General features: G+C 38.1%; 1 long non-coding RNA gene across 1 annotated transcript; it reads left to right on the top strand.

Moving 5' to 3' along the window:
- The first annotated feature begins 4,268 nt into the window (after positions 1-4,268).
- Positions 4,269-13,839, top strand: LOC121089982. Its single transcript, XR_005828438.1, has 3 exons — positions 4,269-4,352; positions 7,198-7,236; positions 7,966-13,839. It is a non-coding gene; the product is annotated as an uncharacterized LOC121089982 (long non-coding RNA).
- The last annotated feature ends 2,650 nt before the right edge of the window (positions 13,840-16,489 follow it).

Genomic DNA, 16,489 nt, shown 5'->3' on the forward strand with positions numbered 1-16,489 from the left:
GCAACCAATAGAAGAGGCTGGAAGGATGTGCACTGGCTTGGTCTGACAAAGAGGAGGCCAAGCTGCTTGAAGGGGAGGTACAAAGATGGTGGAGCAAAACTCTTCTGGTTAATGGCAAATGGGAAAACACAGGACCATGAGCTAGCTGCTCCTGGGAGGCTGAGAGTGGCTATGAGGAAAACCTTGTTCACTAGGAGGGCAACGCAGCACTGGGACAGTTTACCCAGAGAGGTGGCTGAACCGCTGCCCAAGGAGGACTGCAGGACCTGCTCTGGTCTGACCCAGTCTGGAGTCAGGGAATCGTCCTGCTCAGGGTACAAAGTTAGACTAGGTCACCTGCAGAAGTCCCTTGCAACCTGACCTTTAAGACTCTATGTTTCCTTGTACAGCTAGAGATAGGCAGATAAAATACAGCCATCAGAGCCTCAGATCTCTGGAAGAAAAGCTGGAAAAACAGTTGGCTTATACAAATATGATATCACATGAAAATGGAACAGCTGAGATTCTTGCACTCAGGACGTAGAAATATTTTAAAGTCCTAGAGTCCAGCATGCTGCTTTTGAGTGTTAGTTGATTATTCCCAGAAACTGACCAAATAGCTCGAACATAGGACCTCCAGTTCCAAGAGGGCAAGGGAGTTCTACATGTGAATTGTGTGTGGCCACAAGGCACGGTGAGGCTGGTTCTGGCGCTTAGTTGTGTTTCAGGCTGCCTGTGTAGCCTTGATCTGCTGGGCTGCAGGAGTCTGGTGCTCCACCCCCCTAAAAATTTGGGAAAAAGGTGAAACCTGTTTCTTGAGGAGAATGCATGGGATAAAGTACTTAGCAAATCTGACAGATGTTTCAGAAACCACATTATCTTAACGGTGTTCAGGTTAAAAGGATTGCCAGAAAATCTGTAAAGCAAAAATGGAGATGTAATCTCTGCATTAAAAATTCCTAGAATATTCAAAGCAAATTAGAAAGCAAAGGAAGGTCTTTCTTGGTGAAAAATCGGTGAAGATACAACTGAGACCTCTGGGAAAGAGACTTCAGTTTCACAGTTTCAACACATTTTTTCCAAAGATGAGGGAATACTTGTTACTTGCAAGTAAACTGGTTTCACCAAATCCACCTCAGCTGCATCAACTGTTCCTTTTCCAAATGGAAGGCTGACTCTCAAAAGACACAAAGTAATGCAATTAATAGAAGCTTTCATTATAACAAATTTTCTCAGTTCTGGTCTTTTTCCTTATGTTAATTGCTAAATATCTATGACCAAATTTGTGTAACACTACCAATTTCAACAGAGATAAACCAGTTTACAAAATGAGGGTCCAGCACATGATTTCTTGGTTTTTAAATATTCCTTACAGTATTGGCTGTTAGACTGACATCGCACAAGGTGAGATTAGCGAGTTTCTAGTTAAGAAACTTAATTAGAGTTGCATTGCAAAACTATATATCATTATTAACATTTTATTAAGAACCAGTGACACAGTATTTTCATAGACACACTATGATAGGTAGGGATTATATCTTTACTTCTTCAGTTTGAGATGAGTTCTAGACTGATGATTTTTATTGTAACTTGTCAGTAGATCTGCTACAGTGAAAGCAAGTCAGTGTTTGCATTATAATGTCTGCTTAACTTGGCTGTAAAAATAATTTTTAAGTGTTCTAGCTGTAATTACTTACATAAAATTATGGTCCAGGAGCACTCGGCCTGAAAAAGGTTTGTACAATCGAATTTCTATTTGCAGGTTGTATGAATAAAATTTAAAAAAAAAAAAAATTTAAAAAAAGGAATTGCCTTTAACAAAAGGTAGACATTGGGTTGTGGGGAGAGGGAGGGAAGAGGGCCCTGATCCCAAATGTGCAGTTGTGTCTCTTGTAATAAATATTGACAGAGGAGTATGATGTTTCACAGCAGTGGCTGGAAGGGCACCATCCTTACCACCCAACATTCTGCACTGATGAAAATCTATGCATGTGAAGATCAGAGATTGTTCCGACCATAACAGTGTTTCAGAAGTGCCACAAATTTGTTATTTCTCTGGGCACTGAGAAAGGGCAGGAAGGATTTATTTTAATCTTCATCAGATATAGGTTTTCCATATCTCCTATGGATCTCTGTAGTTCAGAGCAAGGAGGTGAAGATTAAGAGACAAGAACTCAGTCTGCCAAAAATAGTAGTAAAGTACTTAGAAAATCCAGACCATTCTCTACACAGATGACTGCTGCATTGTTTTGAATAAGATTGTAGGTTTGCCCTGCAAAACTGGAAGTTTAAATAGTTGTCTGCTGACTTGTAACACAAGTTAAAGAATTAAAAGTCCTGAAGATAAAAAAAAGTCAGAAACCAAACTGTACTGTCCATTTTCAGAATATTTTTTGGAGTATGTCCATGCTCTGTGCTTGCATACACTCGCAACAAGTATATTGGCGTTAACATCAAGTACAAATAACATGAGATTTGACTCTGAAATTGTTGGGCTTCTGTGCTATACTGTTGTGTTTGCAGATTTAAGATGAAAACCTAGCCAACTTACAGTTCCTGACTCCCGGGGTTTTTTTTTACATGACAGTCTCATAATTTGGTAAAGAAGGGTAATGTTTGGGTTGATGTTTCCCTAAATATTATCCTGTGACTTTTTGGCACACAGACAAGGTAGACAAGAAACTCTGTTCCTATCATGTCATGAATGCAGTATGTTTTGTTCACAGAAAAGATTTTTTTCATTTGAATGAGTCAAGTATGCTGTGATATTAAATGAATAATGTGCTTTCTTTTCTTTTTTAAATATGATATAGCTAATTAATTGTGTAAAAAGAATTTTTCTCTCTTGTTAATGGATTAAGTCTTTCTGTACTGGTGTGGAACTATTTAAATGTCTATGTACTATGCTTCACCAAAATCCGTCTGTCTTTCCAAAGGGGCATTCCTTCCTTCTCCTTCTACCTTCATTCCTTACAATTCCTCTGTCTTTTTTACCCTTTTCCTCACAAATTAAATCCTCCCAATAGCCACAACCTCGCTTGCTGGTTCTCCAATATCATACTAATTTTCCTATGACTATTTTTCCCATTTCTTTGTGATATTCCTGATTTACTCATCCTTCCTATCCCATTTTTTACAATCCTAGTCCAATTTGTTTCTTTTTTTTTTTTTAACAGAACCTTTTATGATTTTTGTGAAATTGAGAGCAAACCTGAAACTCATTTACCATTGTGATCAACTGGTGTGAAATCGATTATAAAATGAACTCTCTAAACATTTTATACTGCTTGAAGGTGAGGTCTTCTTTGCAGGTAGCTTTGTTGAGGGAAGTCAACTCATTTCCATGAGTAATTAAAGCATTGTGAGTTTTATATCTAAAAAGAAAACTCACTATGAAATCAAAGGACTGAATTTCAGTAAAATAATTAGATGAAATGTTGCCTGCAGTAGAGGGACCATTTAAAATTTGGAATATTTAAATAAAGAGTCTAATTATCACTTCTGATTACTCTATGATACCAAGGCATTATGAAATCATTGAAAGTGTCATAGCACCTCTCCATCAAGCAGCTTGAATGTTTTAATTCCTGTAACAGGGTTTGAAATGATTGTGTTGTATTTGGAATGACAAGAGTGCACCCTCAGTGATGTCTGTGGATTTCTGTCAACACCGCTAAGAACAGGATTTGTCCCAAACTCTTACCGGAATGCAAAGGGTCAGTTCAGCAAAGGCCAGTTCACCCATGACATGGCACCATGGAAGCTGATAGAATTTAGCCAGAGACCAGCCATCCTTGCAAAGCATCCGTGCCACAGGCCTTTTTTTCACAGAGACTGAGCTGATGTACTCTGCTACTGCAAAGTCACTTCTGACTAGTGACAAATCTAGGGAAGCTGACAAATTCAGCTTACTGTGCATGTGCACTTCAGTACTACCACTTAAAAAGGAGACATCTTATTGTGTGCATGTGGATGGGGAGGATTTGCAGATTTGCCTCTGTCTCAAGAAATCAGTGATTTCAAGCCCTGTTCTAGGATTCAAAACATTCATAATACTGATATGAAATACCAACACAAACTAATACCGACTGATTGCAGTTCTTGCTTGTGATCATGTAATTTATTTTTCCACATAATGCACCATCCAAACCAGAACACAGTGGTAAGTGTCCTTTCAGCTCTCCATTGGCTTAAAAAGAAAAAACCCAAACTTTTAAACGAATATTTCTTTAATTTTTTTTTCCAAAAGAATGAAACTTGTTTTATCCAAACCATTGTATCCACAGGGGGAAAAGGGAAAGAAAGGCAAAAAGGGGCCTAAAGGGGAGAAAGGAGAACAGGGTGCTCCTGGATTAGATGCACCTTGCCCATTGGTACGTCTCACTTGTGTATTGGACAATCGATTGCCCTGCTGTAGACTGATGGAATAAGAAATGAGGGGAGAGGAACAAGCATCAGCTACTGTGTCACCCGTTACCCATTGTTAATGCAGTATCTTAAGTTCTGGCAAATTCTCAAGCAGTCCTTGTTTGTCAACCTCCTCGTTTGGTTTAAAGCACCATACTTAAGACCTTCAGACTAAATTTGTGGCTTTTGTTGGTGCTTTATTTCATTTTCTACCAAACGTTGACAAGAAACCAAATTTGGGATGTGCCAGAGTCGTCGAAATCGTGCCATGGTGGTCAGCTTGCTCCTCTTGCCTTTCTGTTGTTATTTGTTCACTCCAGCTAAGTCAATACTGAAGGCATTTCCTTGATAGTAACATTGCAAGTTAATCTTTACAAACAGGGATTCCGTGGAATTAAGGGGGAAAAAGGGGAGCCAGGCCAGCCTGGTCTGGATGGGCTGGATGCCCCTTGCCAATTGGTACAGTATTTCTCTTTCCTACCAACCCTGCATGCAGTTCCTTTGTTTGTAGTCAGGCATTCTCAATGTAAAGTAATGTTTTTCTGGGCTGACTTTACATTATTCATGTAACACATGCATGTGCATGAACAAACCAGTTGCTTCAGTGATCCTAACGGCAATGAGAGAACACACATTTTTGTTGACACCTCAAACCTAACTCTCAGCAGTTTGCTCCCACATCACATGGCAACTTGTAAGTTTGTGTCCTTCCTACATTTTCCCTGAGAATCTTTGGTTTGTTATTTTCCTCACAAAATACCTATTGCCTTACTCACCCTGAACGCAAGTCTTTGTAGAAATCCAGCACAACCTCCACCTCCACCTCTAATCAAGTCTGATGACTTCTGTCTGCACTGGCTCAGTTCTTCACCCTAGCCTGCCCCAGAGTTACTCTGCACCCTGGACTTCCTTTCAAATCCATGCAGTCTTAGGTGCATGTTTTCATGATTTGGTCAAATGAGTGTCATGTACAGAACGATGTAAAAATTAGTTCTAAAAATCAAGTCATAGCTTTCCATTAAACCAAGCTGGAGCCTGATCTCCCAGGCGTTACCCAAGTAATATTCTTGGTGCCTGGCCTGTTAATCAAATAGTATTCAAAGAGATCTGGAAATGAAAAGCTTACCTGAGGTTTGTAAGAAGATAACAGTCTGCAGCCCAAACCCTCACTGTCTTTGTTATTTAACGTCTTCAATTTAATGGTCTTACCCTTGGAACTTACTTTCCTGGAATACACAGGACACTCCCCACCCTATGTTAGCATGAATTCAAGTTCCCACCTATACTAAAATGCTACTTGTTGACCCTCTCCCTTGTACCAATCTGGCAACAGTGATTTTTATTTAATGGCAAAGTAAGTTTAAATTCTTTTCCATTTAAAAAAAAAAAAAAAAAAAGGAACAGTACATACACATATCCTAAAGATACAATGAAAATTTTCTTTTTAATTGTTCACAGTGAAATTTGATCTGCATGTTCTGATATTGTTTGGTGGTTAAGCACGGTTCTCTAAGATGAATGTTAAATTAAGTAGATTTTATTTCAACTATAGCACATCTAATTTGAAGTCAGTGGATTTTAATCTTAAATACATAGTCCATTAAGATTATTCCATAGTCCATTTTGTTTGCTTCCAATTAATGGTAACCATATCTCATGTTTTGTTGGGGATAATCAAGCATGCTTTTGTAATTCAAAAATGTTTCTCTGTCTCTATATTATCATTTATATCTGGAGATTCACTAACAGTCATTGATGGATGAAAAATGTTGTGTTCATAGGTAATTACTAGAACAAGCTGCTAAGCAAACAGCACTGTTTCTTGCCTTAAGCAGCAAGCCATTCCCACCAGATTACATACAAGCACATTAAAAATTCTCATTAACCACTACCTTCACAGGTAAAGTAAGATAATAAGTACTGTTATTCTATATTCTTAAAAATGTCAAGGCCCAATCTTTTTTTTTTTTTTTTTTTTTTTTGCTCATTGTATAGTCTAATGACATAGTATCTGCTCCTAATTCTGAGCATACAACTCTCTGGATAAGCTGTATACCAGTGTAAATTGGAATGAGTTTCATGAAAAGCAGTATGACTGTGGTCAAAAGTCGGCTCTGATCTTACTGGACACATGAAAATATGTGAAAGCAGGGTGGTGACAGAAAAGAAATGGAGTGACTCTGACTAGCATAAGAAGAAATTAGATGGCCATATTGTCCAAGTGATGAAATAATCGATGCTTCCGTACTGCCCTGCTCTTACCACTGACATCTTCTTCCACTATGTCAGCTGAGGTATGTTCAGGCCTTAAGACTTTGCTGCTTCATTTAAAAGCTAAGAATGAAACTGAATAGAAAATACCCAAATTTGAGTCTCACTATCTTATCATTTGATTAACTTTGTACTAGGGCCCATAAAACACAATATCCTCCAGATAAAAGTGATAATATCTTTTTGCTCATTGATCTTGTACATTCAGCTACAGATTGTTGTGAATAACAGATTATATTTAAAATAATGTGCAGCCTGAGCTCTAACAGCAGTATGAAACTGATGAAGATGTTCTAATGATTTAGGGGGAAAAAAATTCTTTATGGCAGAGAGGCACACATATGTATTTACAGTGTAAACCCTCTCTCCTTTAGCTTTTCCTTCTTGAAAACAAGAGAGGAAATAAGTTAGGAACTGGTAGCTACTTACTAGATAGTAAGTCAGAGCTGCTTCAGCTGTTCTAACAGATATTGATGGCTTATCTATACTATCAAACTTAACTATGTCTTTTTTTGTTTTTCCTCCCTCCCCTTGAAACAGGGTCCCGATGGATTACCAATGCCTGGCTGTTGGCAAAAGGTAGGATGCGCAGAGCTTTTTTCTTTTCAGGGGCAGTACATCCTCGGCACACAGAAAAGCCTGTCACAGTCATACTGAACAGTATCAGAATATACTTCAGAGCCTCTCACAACACAGAACAAGGCCTCTCCATCACAGCAGCTGGTGTGCTAAGGTTGTAAAATATGTAGAAGTAATAACTCATTGAGGCAGAAACAGTTGGCATTAGATTTCTGGAAAGTCTACGACTTTTCTCATTCATATGAAGACTCACACATACTTTGGTTTCTGCACATGACCACTGCTTCCCATTCTTTATAAAAGCTCATGGGTAGGGCATTTTTTCAAATATTTATATTGATATCTTAGATTATTTTTCTGGGACACGTAGAACAACAGTGCATCCTGTCTTTCTCTTTGCCTTACCTTTCTGTTCTTCAGTACATTCTCTTGGCTGTTACATTGTATGCTAATGTTAACTGACAACACTATTTCAGTAAAGATTTAACCTAGGCAGTGCTAGATTTAAAAACAGAGATTTCAGACTAATCTAAATGGAAGGATACTTGTGTACATTTGAAAACATAAAGCATACATGACACCCTGGGCGTGTTTATCTCTGAAGAATAGCCGGTGCTGAGGAAATAGCTATCTATATTTGCAACTCTGCTATATCTATGTATTTGGAATAGAAATCTGAAATAGAAATTTACTAATTTGATTAATCTGTATCTCTTTTTGTCTTTGCAGTGATGAATCTAACCTTACAAGCATGAAGTTGTGTATATAATGCTCCACTTTTTGTATTTATAGTTGAAAACTGAAAATTTGGCTTTACAAGTCTGAGATATGTTTACATGTAGCTGCTTCTACTTGTTTGCAATAGTCCATGTGTACATCTTGTTTTCACTCATATCTGCAGTTAGATGATACATAACTGCAGGGTAAACCTGCAGAGATTCTCTCTCTAATGAGAGAGAGATATCTCAATACAAAGATCAATAATAGAAATCTGATTATTTCTGTAAATTCTTATATTTTGGCTTGTGGACCTACATGGACAATGAGTTCCATGAACTAGTTTACAAGAAATTGTGACCAAATAAGAGCAAAATGCTATGAAATGTACTGTACCAGCTGCCGTTGGAGTTTACTGACTTGGCTTCCATGTCCATCTTAAACACTTCACTGATTCATGCCACCATATCTGCTTGTACGGACTAAAAGCATGAATTTGTGTGCCAAACCTGCTTGTTGTGTGATCATGTCACATACTAAATGGCTGCTCACAGTGACCTTTGATTCCAGCTTCTGAATTGTTTCCTTTTGTCATCTCAAGGGAGTCACACCATGGCTTATTGCTAAAAAGAGATAAACCAAAGGAGGATAGAAAAAGGCCTTGAATTTTTGGGGAATAGAGTTCCAACTGCAGGTGGATGGCTTCCAGTCTTGCGGGTCACTTGGTCCCTTTGATCAAAGAGGGTCCTGCCTGTTAATCAGCGTCGGTTTGCCTTGCACTGCTCATGGTTGTGAAGACATTCACGATAGGCCCTGTCGAGTCCTTATTCAAGAAGGAAGGAAGTTTGAAGAAGAAACCAGACTTCTCTGTGGGTTGTTTGAAAAGGTTACAGAGGTGCTGCAGGGATCATTTGATGGCAGACACCACCTGAGACCAGAAGCTTCTCAACCTTGTTCAAGGATGGACAGAGTATGTACTCTGCATATTGTGTTTTGGGACTGCTGGAGGAAAAAGCATTCTTGTGGCGGGGATGAATTGGAACATCCTCCAGAGGAGGAGGATAATGGAACTGACCAGAGACGTTATGTACCATGGTGTGGTTTTCAGGTGATTCAGTTTAAATTACACAAATCTAGCTGAACTTCTTTGCAGAATTTTGGAAGCTATGGTTAATTTTGTTACCTTTTCCCGTAACTGTTGCCATAAAGGATGCATTTCAATAATGTATTCAACATTTGGTGTGATGGTGTTGAAGAAAATACTTCAAGCCACATGTTCATCTTGTTTCAGTATTAATGGTTTTTATTTCAGAGTCTTTGAAGCCTTTAAGTCTAAAAAAAAAAAAAAAAAGAGTTTATGTTTGTATTTCACAGACTGATTTATTCATCTTGTTCCTTTTCTGCTGTTACAGTGACCTTAGTGGACATTATTACTCAAAAAACATTGGAGAGAAACAAGTCTGTGTGATTACGGCTGCACACTTGTCATCGCACTACACTGTTAAAGGTGTCGATACTTCTCCATTTCTGTTCAGATGACTAGCTTTCTAGAGAAACGTTGGCAACATTTTGCTTCCCCAGTTTTTTTATTGCTTATTTTGTGCACATTTGTAGTTTTTGCCATGAAGTATTTTTTTCCAGTTTTGAGTCTTCATATGGTGCGCTGTAGTTAGTTTGAGAGACTAGTTTATGAGAAATGGTGCCATATTTGGCAGATGGAAATTCTTTTTATATCACTTCTGTTCCTAGTGTATAACAGGATGATCACAAACTTCTTTAGTTACTTTTCCTGAGTTGTCTTTCATACTTAGACCAAAACTGAAGTTGAAGACAGCCTGTCTCCATCCATGTGAAGGCACCTTGCCCTTCATGGAATACGTATTTTTCTTTGCTCCATCATTTCTGAATCATGAGAAGATGGGGACCTGCTGTGGTTGCACTTTTTGTATTGCTTCACAATCTCAATCAATGGAAATGCCACTATAATGCAGTCTTTCACTTTGCTAAGTCTTTACTGTCGTTTTGGTATATCAGAGACAAAACCAGCATTTCATAGGGGAAGATCTTCCACAGATTTTTAAAACTAAGAATTAGTTTAGTGGCCTCCATCTAGTAGTACCTTATTAATAAAAACAAAATTCCAGCACTATATAGATATATATACTGAATTTATACATATTTTTACTGATCAATTCCATCTTTCCAAAAATAAACAAGTGTTCATAGATACGAGGAAAAATTTCTTTGCTTAAATTTGCAGACACGCAAGTATCAACCTGTTTCAATAATCATGATACAATACTAAAAGCCTTCATGTGGCATAGACTGAATATAAAACGTTAATAATCAGAGTGCTACAGCAGTAATGTGAATGAGGGACTTTCCAGAAAGCGGACGAGTGGAGCAGCATGGAAGCCCTCCAGCTTGGCAGTTTCAGTCTGCTTGTTTAAGAAGCGCTGCCTCAAAAAACAACCGGCTGAGGAGCAAGCTGCCCACCTAACAAAAGTGAGTCTCTTATGCCTATGTCCTGACTTGGCACATTTGGCTAGGTATATTATAGACATGATGACTAGTAGTTGAATGTTTTTTATAAAATATCGAATACTGGCAATCGTACAGTAAGATGAAATATTTTTTGAATGTCCTCAGAGTATTCAAATGCAAAATCAAGTAGAATGTTTATTATCTGGCTAGGTGTTTTAGCAATTCCATACCGAGACTGTCCAGAAACACAACTCATTTAAGAAATAACAACAAGATAAAGAGCTATTAAATGCATGCTGTTATTAGCACTTTCATAGTTTTTAAATTTCTGTATCTATATTTTTAAACTGTCCTCGTAGCATCCCTTTCTATATGAATCAATAAAGCTAGCAGAACCTTGGTTCATGATTTCTTCATTCAGAAAATACAGACGCTACTGTTAAGTGTTAGTCAAAACTCAGTTTTCTTTTAGCACCCTGACACTGAGAACTGCTGAAGAAATACTTAAGCACCTTTATTCAGTTTCTTTTCTGTCTTGTAAATTAATTTCTTTCTTTAACTCCTGCCAGGTAGGAATACTTTTTTTCCCCAAATAATCTAACTGAATTTTTTTAAACTTCTGTATTGTTCAATATCATGAAAGGTTCATTCCATTTAAATGACCATGGGTGAACAGCAGATAAACAATTAAATCTGACAAGCTAAACTACATATATAGCTTTGACATTAAGATTTGCATCTCAAAGATTGATTTGAAATGAAACCTAACAGTATCTAGAAAAGTGGCATGTTCAGTACAAGAAAACAAAATAATTTAGTTTAATATTTCATCAAGAAAAGCACCCTGTGAAGACTTGCAACATGTTTATTTTGCTTAAAAAGCAGCTATTTTTGGTGCTAGTATATCTTTTCTCTTTTGACGGCAAAGCTACAGTTTGAAACACCTGTGTGTTGTTGTATCTTTTAGTAGCATTCCTCCAAATAGATATGATTTATTTTGTTTAGTTTGTGACAGGAACGGTAGTTCCTCTACCAGTCTTTTCAGTGGTAGAAATGTGTAGTGGTATTAGTCTACACAGTTTCTATATCCCTGACTTTTCAGGTATAATTAATTCTTGTTTCTTTGAGAGTTTTCAGTATTTGTTTCATACCAAGTTTTGTAATCTGTTACTCCAGTGTGCTATAACCATATTGTGTAGAAGTCCTGCTACAGAAGCAGCAAGTCTTTTAAGCACTGTATGGAATATGTCTGACATACATGGTCCTTGTCTTCATATTCATAGATTAGCTATGGGGAATCTTTCTTTCAGGATGCTTTGGACACCTTTTTATTTTTTCCTGAGGTAAAGCATGAAAAGTTAATTCATGGAACAATGATACAATGTATTTTTTTGACTTATATTTTTATTTATTGCTGATTTTGATGTCGTGTTCTGATAGTGTAGCAAAGCAGAATGACACTCTTCATCCAGCTGTTTATATATCCTTTTAGTGTACTGTGTCAGTAGTATGAATGACTTTCAGAATCATCAAATCCATATACCTGCACATGTGTAAAGTACAGAGCTGAAGAAGGGAAAATTCTTAAGATTGATGTGCAGTGTGGAAAGATAGCATTGGCTCCACTGAGCACTACCCTTGTGGAAGAGTGCATGTGAGCATCAATTACCCAGTTACACCAGCGGAAAAGACAATGCAACCCCAGTGGAGATAAGCAGACCTCTGGTCCTTGTGGGAAAGTGGTGCTGCATAAGGCTGGGGGCTGTGTTGTAAGATGTGGTTTGGATCCTGGATCACGTTAGGGTTTAGAGAGAGTTGTCCCACTGACCTGGGCTCAGCCACGCAGGGCTCTTCACTTGGCTGTGCATCCCTTTCCCCAGCAATGAAATGGGAAGAGCGATGCATCCTTCCCCTGCAAAGCGCAGTGGGATGTGCAGAAGGAAGGACCCAGGTATTGTGCTTAGTAGCAAGGGGAATATTATCAACTTCAGCAGTGTGGTTTTGCTTACATCAGGACCACTTCAGCGAGTAAAAACTGCAGAGATCCTCCCAGTCTATTGAATGGGATCAAGATGTTCAAGGCATGCAGAAGCAGACCTTTCCTTTCAAATTTCCCAATCTCTGCCACTTGACCATCTTAAATTACATTTTTTATTCTCTGTATTTTACCTAATGAGAGACTTACATTTTCATACTAAAGAGTCACACAAAACACTAACATCTGCCAAGAATAGTGGCAGTCTAATTTTTAGTCACTGCAAAAAATTATTCAATTTCAGTGACCTGAATTAAAACTAACATCTGATTAATTTTTTCCCCCCTTTGTGCAACTTGTTTTTGTGGATTTGAATGTTACTGTAATGTACAAAGGAAGGTTTTCTTGCACCCTCTGTTATTGAAGTATTTTACATGGTGGTTGGATTCATTAAATGCTGTTAGAAACAAGTGCCTGCCACCATCGCTTCTGACAGAATTTGAAAAACATACTCCACAAAACAAGTAGAGTTTGCATTAAAAAAAAAGGATTTGGAGTGTTGTTTTTGTTTCATTTTGGTTTTAAATGCATCCAATTATCAATGCTGCTTGGAAATTGAATTTTCTTTGGAAAACAGGGGGCCTTAACTTAACCTGGGACCGTTAGTGTTTTACTTGTTTCTATTTAAAAAAGAAATTGTATGAATTTCCCAGATACCATTGGTACTTGCACACTTCTCTGAAGTATTATGAAAAGTTGGGTTGGTAGAAGAATGTTTTACATATCGTTAACATATATGTGGATATTCTTATATTATTGTACATGTTTGGGAAAATATCACACAACTTTTAAAATGTCACTAAGATGTATGTATCTGACTTTTTCCTTTGGAAAATATTATATATTTTTATTTGTATTTTTTACTTTTTTAAGTTCATTAATATGTGCCGTTATTTTTGTATTGGAAATGGTCTCATAAATGCAGTAGAAGAGAGAAAAATACTAAGTAAAGTAATTTGGCAAGGATTACAATGCTTGGGGGAAAAAACACATGGGTCAGTATCATATTATCAATACTACAAATATTCCGAGTGTCTTAGCATTGTAAATATGTCACGAGACCTCTTTTGACAAATAGTGTAAAGAATTGCAAGGTTTTAATCACCCATTTTAATTTGTTATTAATTACCACTTTCTTGTGGCCTCTGGTCTTGACTTAATTGAACCCGATCAAACAGCATGCTTTTGTTTTTATTATTAAAATTTCTCCTTGTTTTTCGGTTGAATACTGTTTTGTTTTCTTTCATTTTTGTATTTCGGGTTTTGTTTCTTGCTTGTGAGAAGTTGATCTTCAGAATTATTTTTACACTATTTATGATTTATTTTCATAATGTAAAAAGTGTGTAATTATTAAAATATTAATCCAACCGTTGGTGCTGATTTTGCATAGTTATAAAGTTGTTAGTGTAGGTGCAAAAAATTGTTCTAGTCTGTCTGGATTGGAAAAAATGTGTGCTGCACTGTGCTAATCTGTAGTCTGAAATCTGGTGCAGGTCCTGTGAGTCAGTATTTACAAAGACGCAAAAATCAGGGCCTTTGCAACCTGTTCCATTTTCCTACAGCGTGCAATAAAACAAAAACCCACCTCACACTTCCTACTCTTAATGTGTCTTCTCCCTTCAAAGTCAAGTCCATTAAGTCATCTTTTTGTAAACAGGCCGCTCAGGCTTCGGGCATCCACAAAAGTAAGGAAGGAAGAAGCTTTGCTGCAGACCAGAGCCTTTCCTCATGCTGGAAAAGCTGCAAGGATCTATGTATTAACCAGAAGTCAAAACTGTTGCTTAGGCCAGTCCATAGGCATCCTAGGATCCAAAGAAATAAAGCTTAAAATCACCAGTCTCCCCCTTCTATAATACTGAAGGTGAAAAATTAACCGATCCAGTTTGTTCAGAAAAGACAGTAATTATTGCAAAATGGTATATTTTCAAGTACCCTGGTCTAAGAAGACATGTATGTGCAGGAGTCTCTTTGAACAAAGGACTGTCTTTGAAAAATAAAACATTGGGCAGCAACTGTAATCTCTTCAAAATGTTATTTAAATGTTTGGGTTTTCTAAATCCCAAAATATTTTAGACAAACAAAACACTTCCCATTGTTTCCCGTTCCTTCACCTCCAAAATATAGTCACTCTAGGCTAAGAGAGAGAATGAGCACCGCCAGGGTTTAACTTCTGTTCTTGACTCTTGGCAATGTTCATAAATGTTTGTTAGTCTTACCTAGTTCTGGTTTTAGATTCTTGGGGGAACTGAAAATAGCTTTTCTCCCTTTCCCAGATAAGGTACTTACAGGTTAACATGCCCAGCATCCCTGAGGAAGCACCCGGTGACACTGAGAGTAGCCCCTGCTCTGCCATGCTGCACATATGTCCATATGCATATATATACATTAAATATATATATATATATATATGACCTGTAGTGTTCAGGGAAATACTGTACACAAACCTCCTCAGAAATCGCAGTCTCCCTGTGTATAGTGTAGATGTGCTCAAGCTGCTTTAGTTTGTCTCTGAGATCAAAGGTGGACACAGCTCCTGTCACATCAACCAAGATGCAGGTTTTTAATGTGCTTACACCAAAATGCAATGTTCTATAATTAATAAATATCCTGATTACTTTTTCTGTGTGCAGGTTACAGCTTGACTGAGTTTTCCAAGCACCCACATTTAAACCAAGCAGTCAGGAGCTCTCACTGGATCACCTTTGTCTGGCTGCTCCCACCTGGAGCTAACAACTACCTAACAACTTTTTTCAAGGCTTTAGGAGCTCTCTTCTCTTCGGCATCTTAAGATTGTTGTGAGGTAATTAGTTCTGGTTGAGATACAGCTGACAAAAACAAATACGACCAAAACAAAATTAATAATCTAAAATATCAATTTTCACTATTATTTCAATTAGCTTGTGTCAGAAAGATGTGCATAAAATAGATTTGCCATTTTAAAACCTGGAATTGCAAACACTACTGGTTCATTCTTGACAAAAATTAATCAGGACCCAGCGAGCATGCGAATGGCTCTGCAAAGTGATGCTGCCTTGAAACCCAGTAAGTAACATCATCTTGCCCTTTTCTGCCTTCCCCTTTAAAGGCCTATTTAATTGGCCTGTTTAACCCAATTAACAGACCCTGCGCTCAGCTGGCTCGGAGGACTGCTGGACTGATCACCCCATCAATGCACAGGCAAGTCCATTCCCCTTCCAGCGCGCATGCCAAGCGGCTGGCTATCCCTGAGAAGCTGCAGCTGGGTACGGTTTGTTCGTCTTTACCTTTCTGCACTGAAACAGGTGTGCAGATCAGTTTTCCGCTGGCCACTTGTAGTGCTTCTCGGGATGCACAAGCAATACATTGTTTTTCAGAGGTACAGTAACTCCTTAAACAGTTAAATAGGGAGACAAAGGCACCTTACTTAGATACTTTGAATAGTTCTTAGAAATACTTACTCCTTTTCATCATTTGTACAGGAAGCCGGGCTGCTGGTTGCTGGTACCCTGCCAGGACTAAGCCCTTAAACAAGTGTGGAAAAGATCAGTTAAAATTTTCAGAAAGCAAACAGAGCAGGACTGAGAAAACTGTATGGTTTGGGATTTTTAAAAAACCACAAGTATTTTGAAAAGAAAGGAACTATATCGGGGAGAAACAGCTGCTTGTATTTACTCCTCAGCATTACGAGGGCAAGTGGAAGAAGCGGGGGAAGTCTAAAAAAGCCAAGTGACAAGGTGCAGGAAAGCCCTGTGTCTTGAGCAGGGTCTCTCTGCTAATCGGGGCAGGGGGAGACCTCTTCTGCTCTACATGAGACCTGGCAGGCTGGCTTCTGCTGACGTTATCAAAAGTGTGTGCAAAAACTGTGAGCTAAGAGCGAGGGACAGATACTTTCTTGATTGTTAAGCCTCTTTCCGTGGCTGTGAAGGAACAGGGAAGCAACCCTGCCCTTGCCCTGCTGCCCATTCTAACAAGGTACTTCACCTACCACTCTGAGCTTTCCTGATGAAGTTTAATATTAATTCAAGCAGTTATTAACCT

This window comes from Falco naumanni, chromosome 1 (assembly GCF_017639655.2).
Source record: "Falco naumanni isolate bFalNau1 chromosome 1, bFalNau1.pat, whole genome shotgun sequence".
In the NCBI taxonomy this organism is placed as follows: domain Eukaryota; kingdom Metazoa; phylum Chordata; class Aves; order Falconiformes; family Falconidae; genus Falco; species Falco naumanni.